Below are 26,677 nucleotides of genomic sequence, written 5' to 3' on the forward strand. Positions count from 1 at the left end.
CGAATCCAGAAGTAATAATATTGATTATATTATTATTATCTTAATAGTTATATTTTTATATTATTATAATAATATAATATTATTATAATACTATAATCAAATATTATTATTTTTATTATTATTATTATAAAATATAATTGTTAGAATTTTTTTATAACTTTATATTATTAAGTTATTTAGATGATATAAAAATAATCTAATATTATTATGAGCTATTCTTATTATTAATTAATATATATTAGGAGTTTATATAATTATTATAATATTAATATAATATTTACACATTAATATATATAAATAATCTAGCTTTTAATATTTATATAATTATTAATAATCCTATATAGTTATTAATAATTTTAAATACCCATAATAATTATTAATGTGGTTGATATAAACTTATCCATATATTAATCACATTAGAAAATATGGTAGATATATATGTTGATATAAGCCTATCGGCCTATATCAACCATATTTTCCTTGGTAAATATGGCTGTGCAGTCGAGGCGACTTAAAAAAAAATCAAATCACTAAGCTATAGGGAGAATAGGCATGAAGTTGGGGGATGTTGACATCTCAGAAAGGAAAGACACTTGTTGTAGATTATTTAGTTTTCTGTCGCCCTCCGAAATCGGATCAGAAAGTGTAGAATCTCCTGTTCCTGAGTGATCTCTTCCCTCTCCATATTTTCCTCCTCCTCACTGAACCTCCACGGCTTCGATCCCTGCACATCCACATCTATCAATAAACATAACCCCGCACCCTGCATGCCCAGAACGCCGACCTATCTCATCTTTTACATATACATCATATTTTTTTCTATATAATGCATTTTCACGAATCTGGGCAATAAAGAAAAGCTTAAAGCTGCACAATAGTGAACAACTTTGACAGTGTCCAACTCCACATTATGGGGATGTCTTCATAGCATGGTTAGAACCAGATTGTACACCAATGGCATGGGCTTGTATATCTTTTCAAAAAACATGTTCAAGAAATCCTACAAAACATATACCACAATTCATTCAAAATTAGATCTGGTAAACCAAACAAAAATCTGCATAATCCTAACTGAAATCCATAACAGATGTAGACCTGTTCTGCGAAGGGAGTTGGCACAGTGACCATTAGAGTTTCCAAAAGGTAGTCGAAGGTCAGCTGAATCGGCTCAAACACGAACATGCCAGTGTTGAAGTATGGATAGGGTCGTTTCCCTAATTCGATCGGCCATGACACCTTGTCAGGGCACTGCTGGCAGTATCCGATGTTGTACTGCGGAGTGTGACTCCATGTCTTCTCGTAGAATCAATCCATCACCGCATAGAAGTATCCATCGGGCATGTCAAATAGATGGTCAATGTTGTCAAAGACCTGCATGTCTGCATCCAGATATACCATCTTGTTGTACTCCTCAAACTGCCCACCACCCAAAACACGATTCTTAACAACTATATGCATGCGTTTAGAGTATCTAAAGTTGCAAAAAAAGGAAAGAATTGAAAATACCTCCCAAATACGATGTTCAGAGTAATTGAGGACATAGTAAGCCATTGTGAATTACACTTGATTCTCAGGGGGTTCGATGGGCTGAATCTCACGAAACAATACAACCCTGCCTTTATAGTTGCATGCGATGATCCTCTAGAACATCGCGCAAAATAGCAATGACAAGAGGATAAGTGCTCTTCACCTTCCGCAAACCCTTTGCAAGTCCAACAACACCTTTCACGTAGTCAACGGATCCAGCCAAGAAAGTCACATACGCTCTACATGTCTTCCTGGGCTCCTCTCTGATGTACTGGAAGAGTTAATCTTCTGGAGAAATTCCTGGATTCATGGTGAGAAAAGTGTTGGGAATTTCTGATAATTCCAGAACAAATAAACAGAGAAAAATGCTCTGTTTCTTAACACAGAAGACATATTTTTTCACACACAAAAACAACTTGTATTCATTAGCAAAACTAACTATCACAAAAAGGTCTTCCTCTAACAGAGGGATTACACCAAGACTGCTTCAGAGGCAGTTCAAATTTTCACTCTGTCTCTCACTGTATAAATTAACATTGTTGTGTGTAACTTTCTTTTACTTCATACTTTTTCACTACTGCGTATTACATTGCATCTTAAAAAAATATATCATTACATTTTACTTGTATCGTGAAAAAACAACTCCCGTGAATTAAAAACAATAAAATTAAAAACTTCACTTACATTCAACAACCGTAATAAATTACCTTAATTACTTCACATGGCGATATATTTTTTTTTATTATTAACCGTAGATTTTACTCCACGTCCATCCAACTCTTTTCAATCAGCCTTGCATCCGACTCAGTCATACGGCCATTGTCAGAGAATTCTACTTCCAATGCTGAATTTTCTGTACACATCAATACATTAGCCGCACAGAAGATCCAGGGACAGGCAGCAGTGAAGTACCCTCAAAATTTTCAGAATAGATTGCATTACACTCTCATGAGCTACGGAGGTCCTCCCGATAACTAAAAAAAAAACATGCCGCCGCTACCATAACCATTGATCTGCCCCACATTAATCGGACGGTTGTCAGTCAAAATCGCACGGCCTCTTTTACCGCACTTTACGTGTCGGGGAAAGGTTGTATTTGCAAAACTGCTCAGGGTACGTGTCGGCTGATGAGTGTGCTCGCTGCCCCCCGGAGAATTACCACCATTCGGTAAAAAGCGGTGCGGGGAACTGGCGGTTTTGACGCTGCAGTTGAAAGTAACATTTCAACACTCCCCTTTAATTTCAACTGTTGGGTTATCAGTCATACCTATACATTTCCTCAAAAACTCAAAATTTTTCTGCCCCAATGGTTTGGTCAGAATATCTGCAACCTGCTCCTGAGTTCTATAGTGTTCTAAAACAATTTCTCTTTTGTTTACCAATTCCTTGATGTAATGAAACTTTGTGTCAATGTGTTTCGTTCTCTTATGAAACACAGAATTCTTGAATAATGCAATAGCTGAGCTATTGTCATAAAAAATCACAGTTCCTTTTGCTTGCTCTTGGCATAGACTCCTGAACATCCTTCTCATCCAAATTGCTTGACATGCTGCTACTGTAGCTGCCACATATTCTACCTCTGCTGTATACAATGCTACAGTAAGCTGTTTTTTAGAAGTCCATGAAATGGCTCCTGAACCCATGTGAGAAACATAACCTGATATGCTTTTCCGATCATCTACACTTCCAGCCCAATCACTATCAGTGTATCCAATTAAATCTGAACATTCTGAAGCAGTATATAAAATACCAAACCTTTTAGTACCTTTAACATACCTCAGAATCCTTTTTGCTGCATGCCAATGTGCTTCTTTTGGCCTCTCCTCGAAATCAAACTAACAGCATGCATTATATCCGGCCTAGTTGCAGTCAAATACATGAGGCTGCCAACTATGCTCTTATACAAACTAGGATCAAAATCCTTGTTGTTGTCCTCTTTGCTGAGTTTTAATCCCATCACTGTGGGAGTGATTGCTACTTTACTCTCCTGCATATTAAATCTTTCCAACACTTCATTAACATATTTCTCTTGTGAGATAAAAATCCCATTTCCATTTTGTTCTACTTCTATTCCTAAGAAGTATCTCAGCAAACCCATGTCAGTCATTTCAAATTCTTTTTTCATGACTATTTTGAAATTTTCAATAAGGTAATCATCATTACCTGTGAAAATAACATCATCAACATATAACACAACAATTAGTATTTTACCATCCTTTTCCTTGATGTAGAAGGTGGGTTCTCCCTCACACTTTTCAAATCCATTTTCCAGTAGATAGGAATCTATTCTACTGTACCACGCTCTTGGTGCTTGCTTTAGCCCATAAAGAGCTTTCTTCAATCTGCACACTTTGTGCTCTTGACCTTTTTTTCATAGCCTAGAGGTTGTTTAATGTAAACCTCTTCCATTAACACTCCATTTAGGAATGTTGACTTCACGTCCATTCGGTAAACTTTCCACTTGGTTTGTGCTGCTATGGAAAGCACTGCTCTCACGATTTTCATTCTAGCAACTGGTGCGAAAGTTTCCTCATAGTCTCTCCCATGTTGTTGCTTATATCCTTTGACAACAAGTCTTGCCTTGTGTCTTTCTATTTTGCCTTCAGCATTACTCTTGGTCTTGTAGACAAATTTAACTCCAATGACTTCTTTTCCTTTTGGTAGTTCAACTAAATCCCATGTCTTGTTTCTTTCTATGGCATTGATCTCCTCATCCATAGCTCCTATCCATTTCCTATCCTTAATTGCTTCTTCGAAATGAACAGGGTCATCAACATGACAATATAAAGCAAACAAAGAGTTCATACCTTCATTTGTTTCCTCTTGTTCATAAATGTCACTTAAATTTCTAAACTTCTAACCTCTTTCATTTGGTGTACAAGTGCTTGAAGAAGCACTTGAATTTCCTCCTTGTGGTGTGCTTGGAGAAGCACTTTCATTTCTCCTCAAGGGTGTCTCTTACTGCCCTTGTGTTGGTGCTGCTATTTGGGGATGTATTTCAGCCATCTCCTCATCATCTTCATCATGAGACAAAGAGTTTTTAACATTCATTGTTTTCTCTATGCTTCCATCCCAAGCTTCCTCCTCAATGAACTGAACATCTCTACTCACAATAAGCTTCTTGGTGGATGGGTTATACACCCTATAAACTTTGGATTCCTCACTGTATCCAATGAAAATACATTTCTCCCCTTTGCTATCCAACTTCTTCCTTAGTTGATCTAGAATGTGTGCATAAGCCACACATCCAAAAACTTTCATGTGAGTGACTCATTGCTTTGTCCCACTCCATGCTTCTTCCGACACTCTTTTCATGACTGCTTTTGTAGGGCATCTATTCAAAATGTATGCTGCACAGTCTACAGCTTCAGCCCAAATTTAATTTGGCAAATGCTTTGCCTTTAACATACTCCTCACCATATCCATGATTGTCCTATTCTTCCTTTCAACAACTCCATTTTGTTGCACAGTGTACCTAGTGGTAAACTGCTTATGCATTCCATTTTCTCTACAAAAACGTAGAAATTCTTTGGAGATATACTCACCTCCTCTATCAGTTCTTAGAACTTTGATATGCAACCCACTTTGGTTTTCTACAAGTGCTTGGAAATTGCAAAATATTTCAAACACTTCACTTTTGTTCTTCAGGAAATAAACCCAAGTTTTTCTAGTAAAATCATCAATAAATGTTAGCATATAGTGGCTTTTTGCAAGTGATGGAGTTTGCATCGGTCCACATAAATCTAAGTGGAAAATCTCTAAGGGTGTTTTTTCCCTTATGCTTTTTCCAAATGGAAAACTTTCTCTGTGTTGTTTCCCCAAGATACAACCTTCACAAAGGTTGTCTGGTTTCTCTATCAATGGTAATCCTCTTACCATTCCTTTTCTATTCAACAAGTTAAGACCTCCAAAGTTGAGATGTCCAAATCTCAAGTGCCACAACCAATTTTCATCGTTTGGTTCGCTTTGGAAAGCCTCTTGTGTCACTGTTGCTATCTCTTCTCCATTTTTAAATCTTCTTTCATTCTGAGAGGGAACATCATGTTCCTTGTCATCTTCACTTCAGCAATACATTGTTTGTTGGGTGTTTTATCCATGATGGTGCATATATCATCCACAAAGAAAACATTGTACCCCTTTTGAATAAGTTTTCCAATACTTATGAGGTTACATTTCATTCCAGGAACATAATAAACATCTGCTATGGTTTCCTTTTCACCTTTCTTTGTTAAGACATTTACTTCTCCTTTTCTCATAACAGAAACTTTACTATCAGTCACTAGTGTGACTTGTGACTTCACACTCTAATCTAACATAGAAAACAAGGCTATGTTTCCTATCATATGGTTATTGCAACTGGAGTCTAAAAACCATACATCTTCACTCTTTGCTTGAGCCATATTATAGGCTAAAAACAAATTATCTTGGCTGATATTTTCTCTAGTGAAATTTGCACTAGTTTTATTACTCATATCATGTTGCTTCTTTCTACATTCATTTGCATAACACCCATATTTTTTACAATAGTGACATTAGACATTAGATTTATCATACCTTTGTCCTTGAGCATGATGTTGTCCACTTTGTTGGCTGCTACCTTGGTCTTGGTTCTGATTTGGATTGCTGCGTCTTCCTTAAGCATTTCCTGGACTGTTTCTTCCACCTCTATTTTGGCTTTTGCCTCTTCCTCTCTTGTTTCCTCTGCCTTGACCTCTTCCTCTTCCAAAGAACATATGGGTCTTAAAGGCATGCTCTAGAGATGAATTTTCATTTCTACTCAATCTCTGCTCATGTGTCATCAATGATGCATGTAGTTCATCAACTGAGAAGTTTGTGAGATCCTTTGTCCCTTCTATGGTGGTGACAATCACATTGAACCTTGAGAGTAGGATCCTCAATAGTTTCTCCACAATCCTCCTTTCTTCAAGAATCTCTCCATGAGAACTTATCTGTGTGACCAGACCAATCACATGTGTGAATAATGAGTCGATATTATCTGACTCCTTCATGCAAAGAATCTCAAAATCTCTCCTCGGCGACTCTAGTTTTGTTGTCTTCACTTTCTCCATGCCTTGATAGGCTATCTTGAGAGTTTTTCATGCCTCTTTGGATCTCTTGGCTGCTGCTATCCTTGGAAACACACTCTCATGCACTGCATGATAAAAAATGGTAGAGGGCTTTAGAATCCTTCTTCTTATTGCTCTTCAACAGATCTTTCTCTGCCTTAGTTAAATTATTAAACTCATTTTCATCTACTGGTTCTTCAACACCATCCTCAACAAATTCCCATAACTCTTGGGAAGCAAGCATAGCTCTCATAGTTATTGCCCAATAGCCATAGTTTTTCCCATTAAATTGTAGGAGCTGAGTATTACAGATACCCATGCTAGTGTTGGCTCCAGCCATTCTTGCACTCTTAACTATGCTTTAAAATACTTAACTATGTATTTAAAATAACTGACTGTCCTCAATAGTAACACAAAAAACTAACTTGAGAAATACCTTGGATTCTTTCTTGACTGAGTCTTCACTCTGGTGGAGAAACTGCTGCAACAAGAAATCATTCCTTCAGCTTATTTGACACCTTCAAAGAGCCTGAACAAGCTCTGATATCATGTTGGGAATTTTGGATAATTCCAAAACAAATAAATAGAGAAAAATGCTCTATTTCTTAACACAGAAGACAAAGTTTTTCACACACAAAAACAACTTGTATTCATTAGCAAAACTAACTATCACAAAATGGTCTTCCTCTAACAGAGGGATTACACCAAGACTGCTTCAGAGACAATTCAAATTTTCACTCTGTCTCTCAGTGTATAAATTAACACTACTGTGTGTAACTTTTTTTTACTTCATACTTTTTCGCTGCTGCGTATTACATTGCATCTTAAAAAAATATATCATTACATTTTACTTGTATCATGAAGAAAACGACTCCAGTGAATTAAAAACAATAAAATTAAAAACTTCACCTACATTCAACAACCGTAATAAATTACCTTAATTACTTCACATGACGATATAATTTTTTTTATTATTAACCATAGATTTTACTCCATGTCCATCCAACTCTTTTCAATCAGCCTTCCATCCGACTCAGTCATACGACCATTGTCAGAGAATTCTACTTCCAATGCTGAATTTTTTGTACACATCAATACATTAGCTACCCGATAACCAAAAAAAAAAAAGCATGCCGCCGCTACCATAACTGTTGATCTACCCCCACATTAATCCGATGGTTGTTGGTCAAAATCGCACAGCCTCTTTTACCACACTTTACCTGCCGGGGAAAGATTGTATTTGCAAAACTGGTCAAGGTAAGTGTCCGCTAATGAGCATGTTCGCTTCCCCCCAGAATTACCACCATTTCGTAAAAAGCAGTACGGCGAACTGGCGGTTTTGACACTGCCGTTGAAAGTAACATTTCAACAAAAAGGAGACTCGACAGTATGTACGCTGAAAGTTAATAATGTGTTGTAAAAAAGATAAACCAATTCCCCGAACACCAGTGTAGTGTGTATGTTTGGGCCGGAAGAGGGTGTGCCTTTATACACAAATTAAAGATCCCCTGTAGCGGATAATGTTTAAAACAATAATACCTAGCAATAAAATGCCGACATTTTAGTATGTACGTGTCAATTATTCTGGTGTCCACGATACCGATGAATTCAACTGTCAAACTCTGGAACTGGATAAAATTAGCCCTAAATTGTTGGAAGATACATAGGAAAGTTCATACAATTTGAAAGAACGCATCCCGGCACACACAGAGACAAAGAGAACGATTGGTGGACTTATGGTGTCGCGTTCGGTGAGCGATAGCATTTTCTGTTCATTTCAATTTTTTATGGAGACGAAATTGCTACCGAATCTGCTCACCAGATAGAATATTCGAAAGCCGTTGGCGACGTCTACAGAACCATTCACTTCCAACGCGTAACTAACGGTGCTAACGGGTCGGCTAGGCTCCGGTGAGTGTGCAGAAGGTTCAGTAGAATAAGGCTACAGATATTGTTTTTATGTAGAAAAAATAGTGTCGTGGGGATCACCCACGTTCTTTGAGTTTGAAGCACCGACAGGAAGTTGAGTCGGTGGTGTAAAGCGCCGGATTTGACCAAACTGCACTTCACAGTCGGTGGGTGCCAAGATTGAAGTGTGGAACACGGCAACATGGTTCCACTATAAAATTAGGCCATCTACAAACCAAGTCATTGAAGATAATTTTAGTTACATATATCAGAAATAACTTTAAACGATAATCATTAAAGATAATGCTATATAATGAATATTCAGATATATAATATATATGTAACTCGGGAAGAAAAGTCCAAGAAATCGTACGTGCAAATATATTGCAGAAAAGAACCATTGAGTCCATTGCACATTTTTCACTTCACCATCTCTATGTTACACGCAAACTTCCTTAAGATAGAATGCGACATGTAATCTTGTTTTAGGTGTTAGGATTTGGTTTGTTTTAGGTATTAGGATTAGGTTTGTTTTGTAGATATATTTGGAAAAGAAAAAGTATTGCATTATTATTTATAATTATAATTCAAATTAGTGTTAAAAGAAATTTGTAACTTGTTTTTATCAATAAGCTATTTTTTAAAATAAAAGAGAGTTAATGTATTAATTATTTTTAAACCTTTGTAAATTGATTAATTTTTTTCATGTAACACATGACATGATTATTTTTTTGTGTGAATAAGATAAAATATATTATTGTGGAAATTTGCACATTCCATAATTTGGGTTGTGTGCGAGAGAGAGCTTGACTCAAGATCCAACCGAAATCCCTGAAATGGCCATAGAATTGTCTTTTTCACAGTGCAACCATGACAAAAGTGGGTTCTGAGTACATAGGTGGAAACCGAGAGGAACTCTCTTTACATCATTCTCAAAACTGAGAGAATAGAAACCAAGAGAAGAGAAAAAAATCGTAGCGAGGTCGACCATGCAAAAGTCATTTTTCTTCGCGACAAATAGCCCTTCGCGGAGGAAGAAAAACAAAAAGGAAAATGATAAAGTCACTCTTGGTTGATTGTTACCAGATCCTCGTCCAGACTAATGCGAGTCTCCTAAGAGCTTCCCTCCTGTTGTGCGATGGTGTTCTGTTGATTTGTGGAGGCCCCAGCGGCCTCTTTCTAGATGCTTGGGGATCCTTCAGCAGTCAAATGGACCTTCATCATCAACTTCTTCTTGACAACCATGTATTATAGTGCATCCCAATTAATGAATCTACAGTGATGGATGGCTTCGACATACATCAAAAACTTCTCGGTCAACCAATCAATCTTTGTTTCCAGTGCCCTGGTGTGCTCCTCGTGCTCCTACATTGCGAACCCCGTGATGGTTTTCATTTGCCACCATGTTTCAATAGTTTGCATGTAGAGGTTTTCACGCGCTCGAGTGAAGGCAGGGTCCAGAATCTAGGTAAAATCAGCGTCGACTTCCTCAGTGAACTCTCTACAGAGAACATTTGCTTGGGATTCTAATTTGGGAATATGCTGCTGAGTTTCAGGATTTACCATCGCCACATAGCATAGAGCTACGCGCTTAGCAGAGGTCTCCATGCAAGTGGTGGGGGGCAAACCCAGGGACTGCCAACTGGCGGTCGTGTGACTATGTGCACCTCCTCGATTGGAGCTAGGGATGGAGCAATTCTCAGGGCCATGAAAGAAGCAGAAGGGTGAGGGAGTGAGGGGAACCAAAGTGCGAAGGACCAACGGAGAGGGATAAAGGTAGAGAGAAGAATGAGGGAGAGAAGGGGGAGGGGAAAATATATAGAAGTCGAGTGATGGTGGGAGGTCAGGAGTAAAGAGAAGGGGCGGGAAGGGGAAGCATGCGAAGTTCTGATGCTTGGTTGTGGAGGAATGCCTGAGCAAAGAGGATGTGACTGCGAGGCGGCGGTCACATAAGGGAGAGGGGATGTCACGCCCCCAGGCTGGCGGTAGTCTTTCAAACGCTCTTGGCAAGGTGCGGCACCACCAAACACTTTCTTTTCACCAATACTTATGTTCACGGACTATGCCTAACCATATGTCCTACTTAGTTTGTATTTCTCAACCAAGAAATTATTTTGTTTCCTTTATACCAATGAACACCCATAGACATTCATTATCAATAGTAATTATAAACGAAGAACATAATTTCAAGGTATAAAGGGAGGGGCAACTCCCTGAACAATGAGTCTGCCCGAATACAATATATTATACAATCTTTCAATGTTACAAAGCTTTACAAGTATACTTGGGAAACACCAAGTTTCATACTTAGCCAAAATTACAACTTCTCACACCTCCGTGTGATAACCAAGATTCTTTGCCCAAGTCGGGCGGGCGCGCCCTCACACGAGCTGCCTTCCGCACTTCACAACCGAACCTTGTGCATAATGGGCGGGTGACTTCACCAAGTCACCAAGACACCCTTGTTTCACCTTCGCACGGCTTCACCAAAACTCCACCATTTTATGTTTACACGCCGGGCGACTTCACCAAGTCTCACCTGTGCTCCTTCGTCCGAACGACGGGCACTCCTGCCCGCGCTCTCACCCAAGACTAAAGACTCGTGCGTTTCACCTCCATGCGGCCTTGCCCAAAGCTGGGCACATAGAACTGCGCCTCACTTTTCAAGTTGCGGCTTCACTCTTGAACTGCGCACTTCTCCTTCTCGCTTGAGTGCCTTGAGCAATGTTCGTTGATGTCCAAATGAGTCTCTAACGCGCTAATATATATGCTACACGCATGGTTAACCAACTCCACAGTCGTCCTGCGTTATATTTCCACCGACGCCATTTTCCTTGGTCCTTCATACGGTCGGCTTCATCCACCAACGCCCTCAACCAACTTCCATCACCGTCGGCTCACTCCATGAATGCCCACACTGTTCATCATATAAACACACGACTTGCTCCTCACTTGTACGCACGCAAGCTCCCAAGTGTTCGCTCTGCCATGTCTTGTTAACTCGTGCGCACACCAAGTCACACTCCACAGTGGTCTCAGTAAGAACCGCAGATCCTTACATCCTCCTCCACCTAAAGTTGTTGTCATCCTCGACAACATACCATCCTGGTAGCCATCCACCAAGATCAAGATTTCCATATCCGAACAGTCTTATCCATGATATCAACTCCTCCACATACTGCAAACATCCCTGCAACATATGTAGAACCACTATCTCCATCATGTCTCATCCCTCCATAGGCTGCCTATAAAGATACTCTCCTGATTCTATCATCTGTCTGTACACTAGTACCCCTCATGACTTGAACTAGTTGGGTAGCTAATCCAACCATATGTCCAAACCATAAGAATGCACATCCTTATGCCACCATCAGTCTTTCTCTGAATTCTACTACATCTCGAACTCGTCAAAGTATGCTCTCAATCCCATGCTCAGGTCCATGGAAACTTCATCCCATCTGCAACATGTTCGGTCCATGGTATTGTTGCACAAAGAGTAAAACCTCTCCATCGGATCATCCAAAACACCTCCATGTCACGTCAGAATCTGCACAACATCTCTGCCTTGGCACTCCATAGAATGTCCATGAGTGACATCTCTATACATGCTCCTGCATCATGTCCCTACATAACTCATGCTCAATGTCTCCAACCTAATGTCCATGACTCTAGTTGTCCATGATGCCCAACGAAGTGGCCTCATCCCAACATCTGGTCATCCGCATCCAAGTCTGCAAGTATGTCATAAAGAAGCCTCATCCAAGGCCCCTTGTTAAGTTGGTGTAGCCCCTCCCAAACAAGGTCCCTACACCAACCCTTCCCCAAGGTTGTCTATAGAGAAAGGAGGGCCAGGAAGTTTCCTCCCTGACTCTCATCCACCCATGTATCAGATTGATACTGTGTCCTCAAATATCTATGCACAGCCTCAACCTCCTCACATGTGCATCCAAGCTCACCTAGCTTGTCCTTTGTCAACTGAAAGTCATATATGCCCATAGCATATCTACAAAAATCCATTATACCAGCCGGATCTCTACCTTCATAATCTTCTCCAACCACTGCTTCTGAAGTAGTGCTCGGACTCCCTTCTTCTGGAACCCTGTTGTGAAGATCATCAGTAGAAGATGTCTCTGTCAAGTGCTCCATGATTCGTGAGATTGTCCTCTCACTTCCTTCCCTCTTCCTCGCTCTTGCAACAAAGTTAATCAACTACCCTTCCTTCGTTATTTGAGTCATACCCTCAAGTCCTCTTTGCTCCACATCCTCATGCTTCACATTTAGATCTTTGGGATACAAAGTCATAGAATTCATCCTTGGTCTATACCCCAAGCAACTCCTCCTATTCATCAGAACCAACATAGTTCTTCCTCTAGCTGTGTTCAAGAGAATGTACCGGTCCACCATTGGTATGGCTTGTGCAAGCTTCATGAAATCTTGCCCCAGCACCATAGAATGTTCATCCATGTCCACGATCCTCAAGTCCAACTTTCCAAACCACGAGCCCACTCTCACCTGGGTGTTCTCCATCACACCAATAATAGCTTTCATGGTAGAGTTGACTTCTTTTAAAGCACTCCACTCCCTCTCCATCTTTGCTTTCTTTCGAAAAGACTTTGCTGCTTTCCTACTTAAGAAGCTATGAGTAGCTCCCATATCCACCAAAGCTGCATATCTCTTGCCCTTCACGATTACCAGCATAAAACTCAGCTTCAAGGCATCACCTCCTTCTGTCGGCTTTATCTTGTGTTTCACATCAGCAACCTTCTTCAAAAACTCGGCCTTAGAAGTGTCCATTGGCTTGTGCTCCAATCTGACATTCCTCCTAAGGTACTTCACTTCCTTGCTTGGCTCTTCTAAGAAATTCAATCCTGGCTCAGCTTGACTTCCTTCAAGCTTGTCCTCCATTGCATCCTGCTTAAGTGCACCAACCAAGTGCCCATTGACTACCTTCATGGAACTAAGCTTCCAAACATCCTCTGGATTATCTCGGTAGTGAGTTCCCAGCCTGTCAATGTAGTCGAGCTCATCCTGCTCAATTACAACAACCTTCTTATCAAGAAGTTTCTTCTTCATCTCGTCCTCAAGTTGCTTGATTTCGGTCTCCACCATGGCACTTTCCTTCCTCAACCAGGCTCTTTCATCCAAGAGCTCTTGAAGATCAAGTCCATTCTGTTGGATCTCCTTGTCAAGTTCCCTGAGTTCATCATCTATCGTACTTCCGCATTGAAACTTGAGTTCTTCAAGTTCCTTCCTTAGCTTCGAACAACTTTCCCGAATCTTCATATTCTCAGCCTTCATCGAAACCCAGTTAGAACTCCATCTACTCATCTGTTCCAACACTTTGTACCGGAAGACTTCACCTGCATTATGGCTAGACTCACCTGTCATAGGTTCATCCACCATCTTTGCCATTCAGCCTTCTCCACATTCACCAGCTTCACCAAGTTCCTGCAACCCAAACCAGTTCTTGTTCCACTTGTTTGTGAAACCAACTTCCTTCACCTGCAAGTACTTGTTTCCACTATCACCAACTGTCAAGTGTATATGCACTTGCTTCACCCAGCTTCTTGCAAGACTTCTCCAAGTATTCAGATTAACTCTGATACCAACTGTCATGCCCCCAGGCCGACGGTAGTCTTTCAGCCGCTCTTGGCGAGGTGTGGCACCACCGAACACTTTCTTTTCACCAATAGTTATGTTTATGGACTACGCCTAACCATATGCCCTACTTAGTTTGTATTTCTCAACCAAGTAATTATTATGTTTCCTTTATAACAATGAACACCCATACACATTCATTATCAACAGCAATTATAAGCACAATATAAAGGGAGGGGCAACTCCCTAAACAATGAGTCTGTCCGAATACAATATATTATACAATCTTTCAATGTTACAAAGCTTTACAAGTATACTTGGGAAACACCAAGTTTCATACTTAGCCAAAATTACAACTTCTCACACCTTTGTGTGATAACCAAGGTTCTTTGCCCAAGTCAGGCGAGCGCACCCTTACACGAGCTGCCTTCCGCACTTCACAACTGAACCTTGTGCACGATGGGTAGGAAACTTCACCAAGTCACCAAGACACACTCGTTTCACCTTCGCACAGCTTCACCAAATCTCAACAGTTTTATGTTTACACACCGGGTGACTTCACCAAGTCTCACCCATGCTCCTTCATCCGAACGATGAGCGCTCCTGCCCACGCTCTGACCCAAGACTAAAGACTCGCGCGTTTCACCTCCGTGTGGCCTTGCCCAAAGCTAGGTGCATAGAACTGCGCCTCACTTTTCAAGTTGCAACTTCACTCTTGAACTGCGCACTTCTTCCTCTCGCTTAAGTGCATTGAGCAATGTTTGTTGATGTCCAAATGAGTCTCTAACATGCTAATATATACACTACACACATGGTTAACCAACTCCATGGCCGACCTGTGTTATATTTCCACCGACACCGTTTCCCTTGGTTCTTCATATGGTCAGCTTCATCCGCCAACGCCCTCAACCAACTTCCATCACCGTCGTCTCACTCCATTAACGCCCACGTTGTTCATCATATAAACACATGACTTGCTCCTCACTTTTATGCATGCAAGCTCCCAAGTGTTCCCTCTGCCATGTCTTTTTAACTCGTGCACACACCAAGTCGCACTCCAACCTTTGCACTCCATGGTGGTCTTGGTAAGAACCACAAGTCCTTACAGGGGAGGTGGCATCATGGGTGCTAGAATCAGGTAAGCCAAGGATGAGTCTATGTGCGTGTGCCATCCACCTATCCTTCCAACGGAACAGAGAATCGACCTTACAATGATGAATGGTACACGAAAAATTATTGTTCAGTAGAGTGGATATCCTCGTCATTGATTGATGCGCATTGCAAGCGAAGTTCATCTTCCTCCAATTCCTACCATGCTCGGGACTTCAATCATAGGGTACCAGCCATACCGTCATTCGCCAGTCTATCCATGAGTTTAGCTCCCTTCCTTCTGATTGTTTGAAAGTGGAGACCTGCCATGTTGTTAATTCCTTGCTTGATCTGTTGTATTATTTTGTTTAGGCACCAGTTTTATGATATTGTTTCCACCTCGATGCCCTGTTGAAGTTTTTTACCAATTTGAGTGGCGAGCGTGGAATCTCCTTCTACAATCAGAGCACTGAGCTTTAGGTTGTGCACTGTCGTGATGCCATTTTTGAGGGCATGAAGTTATGCGACATTGTTTGTGGTTGAACCTATATCTCCCTCATATATCCATATTACCTCTCCTTTAGATTTTATGAAGACTCCTCCAAAACTGGCTGGGCCCAGATTCCCCTTAGCTATGCCGTCGTAGTTGAGCTTGAAAGTCCCCTTCTCTGGCAGCCTCCAGGTGTTTTTTTTTATTTTCAAGCCTGGAGAGGGGGGTGACTTCATGGACCTTGATCTGAAGGAGATCTAGCATTGAGAGAATTCTCTCTTTGAAGAAGGTGGGAGGGGCTTTGATAGTCTGAGTGGGTAGAGAGGTCACTATTTCTTGGATCACACTTTTGATCTTCGAGATTATGATTTCCTCCTAGGTGGAGATGCCACAAAATATTCTTGTGTTGCGCTCCTTCCACAGAGCCCAGCAGATCAGACTAGGAATTAAATTCCATGCACGGTTAACCAGAGGATGTGAGGAGAAGACAAATCTCCAGTTCGTGATGGTACTTTGAATAGATGAGGGGTCCCGATCAGAGCTGTTGAAGACCAGAGAAATCCAATCCCATAAATTGGATGCGAATGGGCATACATTTAACAGATGATTGGGGGTTTCTTCTTCTTGCTGGCAAAGAGGGCATCTCAATGGGCCAATAAAACCTTTTCTTCTAAGGTTGTCCCATGTTAAAATATTTCTATGCATGAATAACCATAGAAAGATAGATATTTTCAGCGAGTGCTTCCTGTCCCAGATTGCATTCCACTTCGGTTCTGTTTGAAGTTGATCTTGCTTCACTCTGTATCTATAAGATTCTCTTAAAGTGAAGTGTCTTGCTGAGTTTTCCCTCCATATGAGTTGAGCCTCAACAGAGTCAAGGAGGATTTGTATTTTTTGTAGTTCTTATGAGAGGTTCGACTAGGCTTGGGGGTTCATTTAGGGAGTCCAATCCTCGTGTTCCATCCAAATTCTCTATTTGTCCTTTTCATCACTAGTTTTCCAATACTGGTTCACTTTGATCTTCCCTCTGTTTTCCATATCAGCCTTGATTTGGTGATAATTCTCTTGATCATGTTCTAGCCTTTATTTCCAGGCGTCCTCCCAAAAATGAGCCTTGTTTCCATTGCCTATTTCCTAGAAACTATGATTTTGAATGATATCCTTGTTCTGCCATGAGTGGTTCCAGATGACTGAACCTTTGATATTTCCATTTAGCCTGATAATTTTCTCTTGCGAGAGGGAGGGGGTATACTTTTCTTTCCATAGGATTCCCTAAGGGGAATTGGGGTTTGCAATCCATATCCATAATTTTTTGGCTCACAGGGCCTTTCCCAGGAGGTCTATGTCTCTAAGACCAAGGCCGCCATCTTTTTTAGGCTTGCAAATTTCATCCCATGCCACGAGAGCCCATTTCTATTTCACCTCTGCACCTTGTTGAGCCTCAAACCTGCACCTTCCTATACACCCTCTCAGCCTTCTTTTTCCACTTACTTCATCCACCAAGCTATTAAATCATTGCATTATAGTCTAAAAAGAGCTTCTGACATGGTTTTCTAACTATGCTTATGACTGTTGTTTGGTTTAGATTTTTGTTCAGGTAGCTGCGGAAACTTGTCGGTTTCCGTAGCCAGCACATGTTTCCGCAGCCAGCACACGTTTCCGCAGCCATTTTGTTAATGGCTATGCTACATGTGTCCTATGAAGAAACGAGCCACATGGGCAAGCTACAGGTGACGTGTACATGGAACGTGTCCCTTCAGATTAGCCAAATCATCCATAAAAGGTCACGGTCAACAAGGGTCAAAGGCAAAGCCAACTAAGGAATTTAGCGGTGGCACGTCTCTGTTTTGAGCACGTGAAGGCTTACGTGGCACAGTCCTCAGCTCACGAAGATATCGGCACACCTGGAGATCAACCCCGTAACCTAAATCCAGCAGCTACCACTCAGAGGATTTAATGGACATGATGACCATTACGCTAGATCTCGGGCTGAGGAGATCTACGTGTCTCTGGCAACAGAGTTAACAGCATAGGATTGAGGAGTTAGTTACAGCACTTTTTCATTATAAATAACGCATTGATAAACGCGGTGTAGAAGCTTTTAGAGATGTAATTTTTGAACTGTTGTTATTATCACCCCACTGCACTCTGTTTTACGTGTTTTGTTGTTGCTTTAATACATGAGAAGACTACTTTCCTGAGCTCGTTTTTGTGACTGTTCGTTGACTGGCTGAGGTGGCAGAGGGCCCCTGTGCACTAAAGCCTTGTATAGTTCTCATTTGATTTTATTATGTTTCTACTTTCATAATTATTAGCTTGTATATAACATGTTGTTTTGATGTTTTTAATTCACTGTTGTTTACATTTTCATTTATATTTTCTTATAGTTGTCAGCTGATCAGTGCTTTTCTACAGGTTTTCTTAGGCAGCCCGGGAAAATTTTCATCTTTTTGACAACTACTGACATATGAGATCATCTTCTCCTTCCTGCTAATTTTCATTTTTTGAAGTTTAATTCCAGCACTGTTATCTTTCAAATTGTGTTTTGCTTATTTATTTTTCTGCTACTTAGACATCATACTACTCATTTGTTTATGGTTTCTTTCTATAGTCAAGTGACTCTATTAGTAAGGAATCAGAATATTACTTATTGTAGTGTGATTTAGTTTGCTTTCTTGCAATTTAGATATCATATTCCTTAACTTGTTCATGATTGCTTCCCATAAGGTAGATTGAGCTAAAGGGTAAAGGATCAGAAGAGTTGAAGTAGTGGGATTAGTTTCCTTTATGCAATTTAATTTCCTGCAATTTAGATATCATATTGCTTAACTTGTTCATGATTGATTCCCATAAGGTAGATTGAGCTGAAGGGTAAAGCATCAGAAGAGTTGAAGTAGTGTGAATTAGTTGCTTTTCTTTCAATCTTTGAATTTCTTTAAGTTCAGTTTTTACTTTCTTTTTCATACAACAGTAAGGATACTGGGCCATTGTCATTAGTTCATTGTTTGATACATTTACTTCCTCTTAAGAATTGATTTCATTACAGTTATTTTAGAGCTTTCTTTTTGAACACTTTTAAGTTTGGAAAATCATTGTAGAAATCACCATTATCATCCATACTTAACTTTCATTTTCGCCATCACACACTAGGGAATCCATAAAAGATAACTCAAAAAACAAACTAAAAAAACTCAAACACGACAAAAGACTAAGAAAATGGTTATCTTGTACATATAGTACACTTCACTTCGTTAGTTTACGAATCCTGGATTGACATTTTAATCAGTAATTTAGAACACACTAAATTGACCAAACATTTTGGCGCCGTTGCCGGGGAAGTGAAATTAGGTAGCCAATTTCTTTAAAAAAAAAAACAAGAAAATTTCAAGGAAGGTAAAAATTGATAATTTCTCAAAGTATGCTCTCCTCTTGCACCTAGTGTGATCTGGAGGATCAGAAAAGACAAGAGACACCTCCATAATCTCCAACCTACACTCCTAGCCCTAGGATTCCTGGAATTCAAGAGGCAGTAGTTGAGTTAGGAGACTCTTCCTCACCATCCATCGAATCTGAATTAGGAAAAGATCCTTTCTTTCCTTCTACAGGGAGACACATTGTAATTGAAGAAGTAGAATTATCTGAGGAAGAAGAGGGAGAAATTCCTCCTCGTTCGCCATTAGTAGAGGAACCAGAGGACTCTGAAATCTCTGAGAAAACTACCATGACAGAAGAGGGCGTTAACGGATTTGGTAGAGGTAGAGGTAGAGGAGGGGGAGGAGGAAATAATGGAGGAGGTAGAGGTAACAATGGGGGAAATAGGGATGGAGATAACTCATTTGGATTTCCTATAGTCGATGAGGATTCTCAAGCAACAATGAAAAATATTTCACCATCTGTCCTCCCAAACTTTCATGGGTTAAGAAATGAAGATCTTGAAACATTTCTATTTGAGTTTGAGGTCGTGTGTCGAACCTATTATTATTTGGAAGACTCTCAAAAACTCAAACTGTTTCCTTCAACATTGAAAGGAGCTGCTTTGAAATGGTTCATGGGATTACTCACTCAATCCATTAGGACTTGGAATGATATGAAACAAACATTTCTGGATAGATACATGGATTATTGTATGCCTACCAACCATAAGGATGAAGTATTTAAAATGGTACAAAGAGAAGATGAAAACTTGGAGGATTTACTTGAAAGATTCCAATACAATCTGAAAAGAGCAAAAATGAGTAACTTAGATGAGGAAACCTTGAAAGCCCTTCTATTAAAAGCCATTAGAGATGAATGGATAGATATTTTGAACATGATGGGAAAAGGAGACATATCTTAACTTCCACTTCATGATATAGCAGAACTGTGTGTCCATCTCTCAAGAGGAAAATCTAAAACTGGAAAAGGGCCTAGAGATCCTTCTCTCATCAGAGCAAACAAATCTGCATCTGGATCAGTAAGTAGGGCTGAGATTGGCAATATGCTTGATGAATTCAAAACTGATATCTTAGGGAGTCTTAGTGAGCAACTAGATACTCTTAAGATCCACAATAAGCAGAAAGCAGAAGCTGAAGCTTTAGCCATCTTTTGCCCAAAATGTAGAAAAAAACATGCTCTCAGGGAATGTCCCTTGGATGCAAAAGTTGTAGAAACATGTGCGATTTGTTCAGAGAATCATGAGACCAAGGATTGCCCTTCAATTCTTGGGCTCAAAGCTGTCTTTCAAGAAGATCCAAATACAATTGAGTCTCTCTGTTTTGTTGCAAGGAGACCTTGGCAGGGGCAACAAAATCAAGGGTTTAACAACTCTATGAACTTTCAACCCCCACCGAATTGGAATCCTTGGCAACAACCTTGGTCCCAACCTCAAAATCCTTTTCAATCATGGGTAAAAGGTATGCAAAATCCTTATGGGAGATTTGCTCAATTTTATCAATATCCTCCATCTTTTCAAAACCAACAAGCTCCACAACTTCCAAATCAAAACCCACAACTATCATTGCCATTTCAACAAAAAAAACCCTCTCAACAGAACCCAAATTCTCAAATCTTGCTTCCATTCCAATAGAAGTCAAATCAACTTCCTTCTCAGCCATTGCCAAACCCCAATAATAAAAACCCTCAAAATGCTTACATGGTAGAAGGTCAACAATTTCCAGCCTATATGTTTGTTCCTCTCAATGATGTACAACTCAGATCTGGTAGAGTTCTAGATAAACCTTCTATAGATGCCCAAAATCAAAGCATTTCTGAGGAAGAATCTCTTGAAGCCAATAAGGGTTCTGAAGCATCTCTTCAAAACCCAAACACTCAGAAAGAAAAAGAAAAAGAACTAACCCCCACAACTCCTATAGTTGAGCAACCTGCATCTTCATCCACACCTCCTTTTCCTGAAAGATTACAAATTGACAAAGGAGTGGAAAAACAAATCTTGTTGCCTGACTATGATTTTCTAGATGGATTGAAGAATGTCAGTATCAAGATTTCCTTGTTACAAGCCATTAGAGAGATTCCTATTCTAGCAAAAAAAATAAAGGAGTTTGTTATAGACATTTTTGGACACTGCAACCCCAAGCATGAAATGTCCATAAACCAAGGGCTCCTAAGTTCCTAAAAGTTTTTTTCTAACCCCTAAAGGAACAAGGTCAACTGATTACAACTTCTCCCAGAAGTTCTCCATGAAAAACTGCTCAGAATTGGTCAAAACAGGATCATTTCAGCTGCTCCACTGGCCAAGTGCGTTGCATCTCGCCTAAGTACACTGTGTGGGTGCGTTTCATTTCAAAAATCCCTTCTATGGGGTGTGATGGGCGTGAAATGACAAAAGGCAGTGTCATTCCGCGAGGTGGAGAGGCAATGGAAGCTTCCAGAAACTTCTCCTGTGACACTTGCCTCTCTGAATTCGACCAAGGATGAGTAAGAGATCATCAATCTCCAAGTGGAAGCAAGAACTATCAGAGGGAAGACACTAATCAAATCACAAGCTGACTCATCCCCCTTACAGATATCTATATATGGATCCCTCATCCCAGAGATCTAGAGGCTGGAATTTTGCATATTGTAAGGAATTTTTGTTGGTTTCTTGAGACAAACATCAGATTGTTGGGTGATCTAAGCTTTGTATGAGGTGAAGAGGGGCTTCCTTGCTGAGAGGTTGATGCTGGGTCAGAAAAACTGGTTGTAACTCCTCTTGGCTCTTTCTTGTTTATCAATAAAAGCTATTCAAGTTTTCCTCCATAGATCCATGTTCTTGTATAGTGTTGTGCTACTATGATCTTACAGGTACTCTGTGAAGCTGGGCGTGCAAGGGAACAAGTAGCGAAAGACTATCAAGGAAGAGAGGAATCGAACCAGGAGATTAGCGCAAGACAGAGGTTGGTCTTCTTTGTTCCTCTCTATCTATACTTCATAAAGGAAAAACGAAAGTAGCTTTACTTTGTTTGTTTCTAAGGCAGCTATCACACCTTAGTGGGATAAGCAGTTCTGAGTAGACACTTTTCCCTGTAACAAAATGGCGACTCCACTGGGGACGAATTAGTTTGTTTGTTTATCTTCCTTGTTGTCTATTTCATAAACTTATAGATGGAGTCTGAAGTTGTGCCAGGTAGCATTCGAACTACATTTGCTATGCAAATGCAAAGTAGATAAATGCCACTTCAGTCCATCTCCGGGATCTATTTATGATTTAAACAACTAATTCACAAACTCTCTGATTGCCCTTGTGATAGATCTTAGATCCTCCTTAGATCTACCCCTGATTATTGCATTACTGATTGCCTTTTGCTCGGCCAAAACCCATGAACTAAACTGCAAACTGTGACCCAGAACCCAAGCAAAGTCTCGTTTCTGGCCCAATGCAGAAACTGTTCTGAGAATCTGAACTTCATCGCACTTCCTGAGTGGAGAAGGTGCGTTGCGTTTCAAATTCCCTGTGCTACAGGTGCACTGATCAGACTAGGCTTTGAGTAGTGTTGGTTTCTGTGATTCATTCTTTCTAGTCCTATTCATGAATTTTGTTGCCAATGATCAGTATATGTCTGTTTGAACCCCCTTTTCCTTGCTGTTATTCCGCCTCCTTTGTACAAAAGAACTGTAAATGTTTTTGTGTGTTTGTTGAGTCATTATCTGTTCTCCTTTGCAAGAAGTAACATAATCACACTGTCATCCTTTGATCTGAAAGTGTCACAAGTGTTGATTTTGATCATAGGAAAGAGTTTGATTGCTATTGATGGTCGATTATCCTGTTACTATTGTTTTTGGTCTGAATTTGTAATTTTTCTAGTGTCGAAAACAAGTATTCATTTCAAAATTGTAAGGTGTTGTTATTGTCTCCATTTTTGATTTCGAAAAGAAACTTGTTGATATTTGTCGCTTGAAAAGAAATTCAGATTTGTGCATCAACTTTCTTTTTATGATTCATATACTAAGAAAGTCGAAAACAAATACATGCATGTGCATTTGCATTTAGACAGTCTGATTGGTTTGATTCAGGAAAGTGCATTTAGAGTGTGCTCTTTGCTCTTTGTGAAAGGATTCTGTCTTTCTTTCCTTAGTAGCTAGGATTTTCATTGCACAAAGAAGATAAAAAGATTGTTTATCATCTTAGATTGCATTTTAGGAATTACATCTACATCTCGTGGTGAACCTGAAAGGCAAACTTCATAAACAATATCAACTATAAAATAAATTCAATGAATCTAACAACGCTTTGGAACCTAACGCACAACATTTAGAAGTCTAGGCTAGAGACGTATTCCGACGTCGTAAAGCCTAGTAACTGTTGTTCTCAATGATGGTTGGGTGATTCCTCCACTTTGAGACAATAAGTGCCAGTACGGACTTGTGCTCCCACATACCGTCGAGTATATTTTGGGAGACCACAATAGGCTTAATCCTTTATCCATAGGAAGCTGTGTCTGCCGCCCTATCGATCGCAATGCATTGAACACAACATTCGGGAAGATTGACTGTCGTACCATAAAAAGTATTCTGCAGTTTTGCGATTGGTTTGGTAATCCCTCTACCTAGATTTCCAGAGCAGTCCCTTTCATTCCTTTTCAGACTCTTTAACAGAAAAGGTCCATCTAAGCACTTGTCACTTCAGGCTCATTAAAAATCGAAGGTGACTAGAGTCATCTTTTGTTTTTTCTCGACTCTTAAAAACTGAAAAAACAAGTTGTGTCAAAGCGTCTAAAATTTATTTTAAACGGAATATTCATTACCCATTCCTACGTTGATCTTGGGTTGAGAAAATGGAATCCACCAACCAAGGAATTCCCCTTGGAGGAAATCCTAGTCCATTCTCCTCTTGGGGAGATGTTGGTGCACCCCATATGGCCACATTGTCGCTTCCAGGACTGACAATCGGCTTGCCTATATGGCTCTTCTCAACCTATGTCGTTCAGAACACCGCAATTCCTGAACAATCGAATCAGCAACTAGACGAGTCCAGAGTTACCCACCAACCTTCTAATTCCTCTAATTCTTCCTCTCCTCCTTCCTCTTCGCTTGATGGGGCTGGTAAGCCAAAAGTCAAGTACCTGAGAAGAAGAAGGAAAAGAAGAAGAAGGAGCGAAAAGTGAATGGGGGCAAATGAGCGTCGTCTAGCGAAAATCCACACACTGCACCGACCAGGCCTAAATCGCCATGTGTCATTTGCAAAGGAGACCACTATCATAGAGATTGTCCTTACATCCCTCGGACCTTAAGGGACTGGTCTCCTCGTTTGCACAACCCGGTGTCGTCAACCTCTGATGATCATGTTGAAAACACACCGTCGACTAGTGAAAGTGAAGCCCCAGGACAAAAAGGAAAATATAGATTTCCTTGTAAACTGTGTGAAGGCGATCATGCCATCCACCGTTGTCCCTTCTTAGACGAGGCTAAAAGAGTTTTGGACGATCGTCCAGTTTCACTGTTACGACTTCCTCCTGGATATAAAAAACTCTTGCCGAGTCCGTCACTAGTTGAAAATCCAGCTGGCCCGCTCAAGTGGTCAGCTGAAGCACCTATCATTGAAGACAAACCATCTGAACCCATACCAGACGAAAGTCAAAAGGTCGAGGCAGCAGTTGACCCGGTCTTACCTTCAGAGGTTCCATCTTCAGATGATACAGTCACCGAAGATAATAAGGATGACATCGTCCAAATTATTTTCATAAGCACAGAATCCAATGAACATGGGGGCAATTTACCCGTTCCTTTACCGCAGGAAGGAAGTTCGTCAGATTCATACCCAGCCATCTATTCGGTCCCACCTCCAAGCAACCTAGTTGTCTCCTTTGATTGGAATCAACTAGGCAGACCCCGTTTTCCAGCTAGCATACCATTCTGAATCATTGTTCAAATATATAGAATGGTTATGGATGGTACCATCATGATGAAGGGGCTTCTGTGAGTATCCTTTCCTCGACTGCTTGGAAAGCGCTTGGTTCGCCATCGCTTTTGCCTGAGATGAGAAATCTAACAAGATTTGATAAAGGAACCAGTCGACCGTTAGGGATCCTTCCCAATGTGCCAATAACATTGAGAGGGAAAGCCGTTCAAATGAACGTAATGGTAGTTCAAGGACCCCTGGATTATAATCTACTCCTTGGATGAGACTATATTTATTGCATGGGAGAGATTGTCTCCTCACTCTTTAGAGTAATGTGTTTTCCTTACGAAGGAAGAGTGGTCAAGCTCGTATACCAGCTTTCATTCCCCGGTTCACGGATAGCAAATAGTCATATACCATCCCTGAATGGTCTTTTCACACAAGAAATGTCTCAACCTCCAGTCTCTCCGCCTGATGAGCGCAAGTGATTGGGGGACATGACAGAAACCCAGGGGGCATGCACCCTGGCCTGCTTCGGCAGGAAAACTTCGGGTATAAGATAGGTTTCCGCGAGAAAATATGACTAGTCTGTACTCCCGTCCGTGATTGGAAGAGGGGGTTATTCTGGAATAAAATTCTCTTGTCAAAGTTATGTGGGTTGGCAAGCATCGCCACTCACCTTTGTTTATTTAGAGAAACATCACCGAAGAAGCGTTTTGTTTACATAGTAAATAGAACAATCTTTGGTAACCTGTAAGAGGTAGACCTCTCTCGGCAAAAAAAATGTTTTGACGGAAAGAAGAAGGGGTAACCTTGAAACTCTGTTTTATACCTGGGGGCATGCAAACCTTTTGGCGTGCAAGCAAAGAGCAATCATTTATCTGTTTTTTGGATTGGTCGTTTCCTAACTTGCATTAAGAAAGGATGTGGGGAAAAACTCTAAAAGTTGTCGTTTTTATATATGAGACATTCTTATCACATGACTGGATTAATCGAGCAATTTTAGCGCGGACTTCATGCTCGTTAAAAAATAAACATAAGCAATGAGCACATGTTCCTCCAGAGTTTAAGCTCATTAAAAAATGAACCAATTTCCGGTAAATAACCATCATGAATGAAATACTTCAGCCTTTAAAGCCTTTGTCGTGTTTGCACCGTCACCTCCATTTTTGCATTAGCCGATCATTCACCTCCATTTGATTGTTTACCCATTTTGAGGAACAGTTGCGAAGAGTGATCTCACTAGCCATCCTTGTAACACTGCCGTGATTGGAAAATTCCAAGCCTTACCTGTGATCAGTAGCTACCCATTTTATCACTCGTTCCTCAAAAGACGAGTCTCCTTTAAGCTCTTTTCAATTGACTCGTAAAATATGAAAATATTGTCGAGCCATTGGCCCCTCCAACTCGCTAAAGAGACCGGAAGTGTTATCCCTCCTCTAAATTTTAATCTTTTTGGACCTGAGGGATTATTACACAAAAAGATCGAGCGCTTGTTTTGTTCGACTCGTTAAAAGTATCGAAAATTCATCCCTTTTGTATTGTTTTATACTTTTTCGGACTTAAGGGATTAGATGACGAAAAAGGAATTTTGGAGTTTCCTTTACGTTCCTTTTCAGACTCTCTAAAATTGAAAAGGACCGAGTTATCTTTGTCATTAAACTCGTTAAAATTTTAATAGCGACA

The 26,677-nt window shown here is 40.3% G+C and overlaps 1 pseudogene; it reads right to left on the bottom strand.

Annotated features, from left to right (window-relative positions):
• The window catches only part of LOC149156495 (galactinol synthase 4-like), a 78,961-nt pseudogene extending 65,351 nt beyond the window's left edge, over positions 1-13,610 (bottom strand).
• Positions 13,611-26,677: the final 13,067 nt, after the last annotated feature.

This window comes from Pinus tabuliformis, chromosome 9 (genome assembly GCF_031772625.1).
Source record: "Pinus tabuliformis cultivar Carrire ecotype Pingquan chromosome 9, CPIR1, whole genome shotgun sequence".
In the NCBI taxonomy this organism is placed as follows: Eukaryota; Viridiplantae; Streptophyta; class Pinopsida; order Pinales; family Pinaceae; genus Pinus; species Pinus tabuliformis.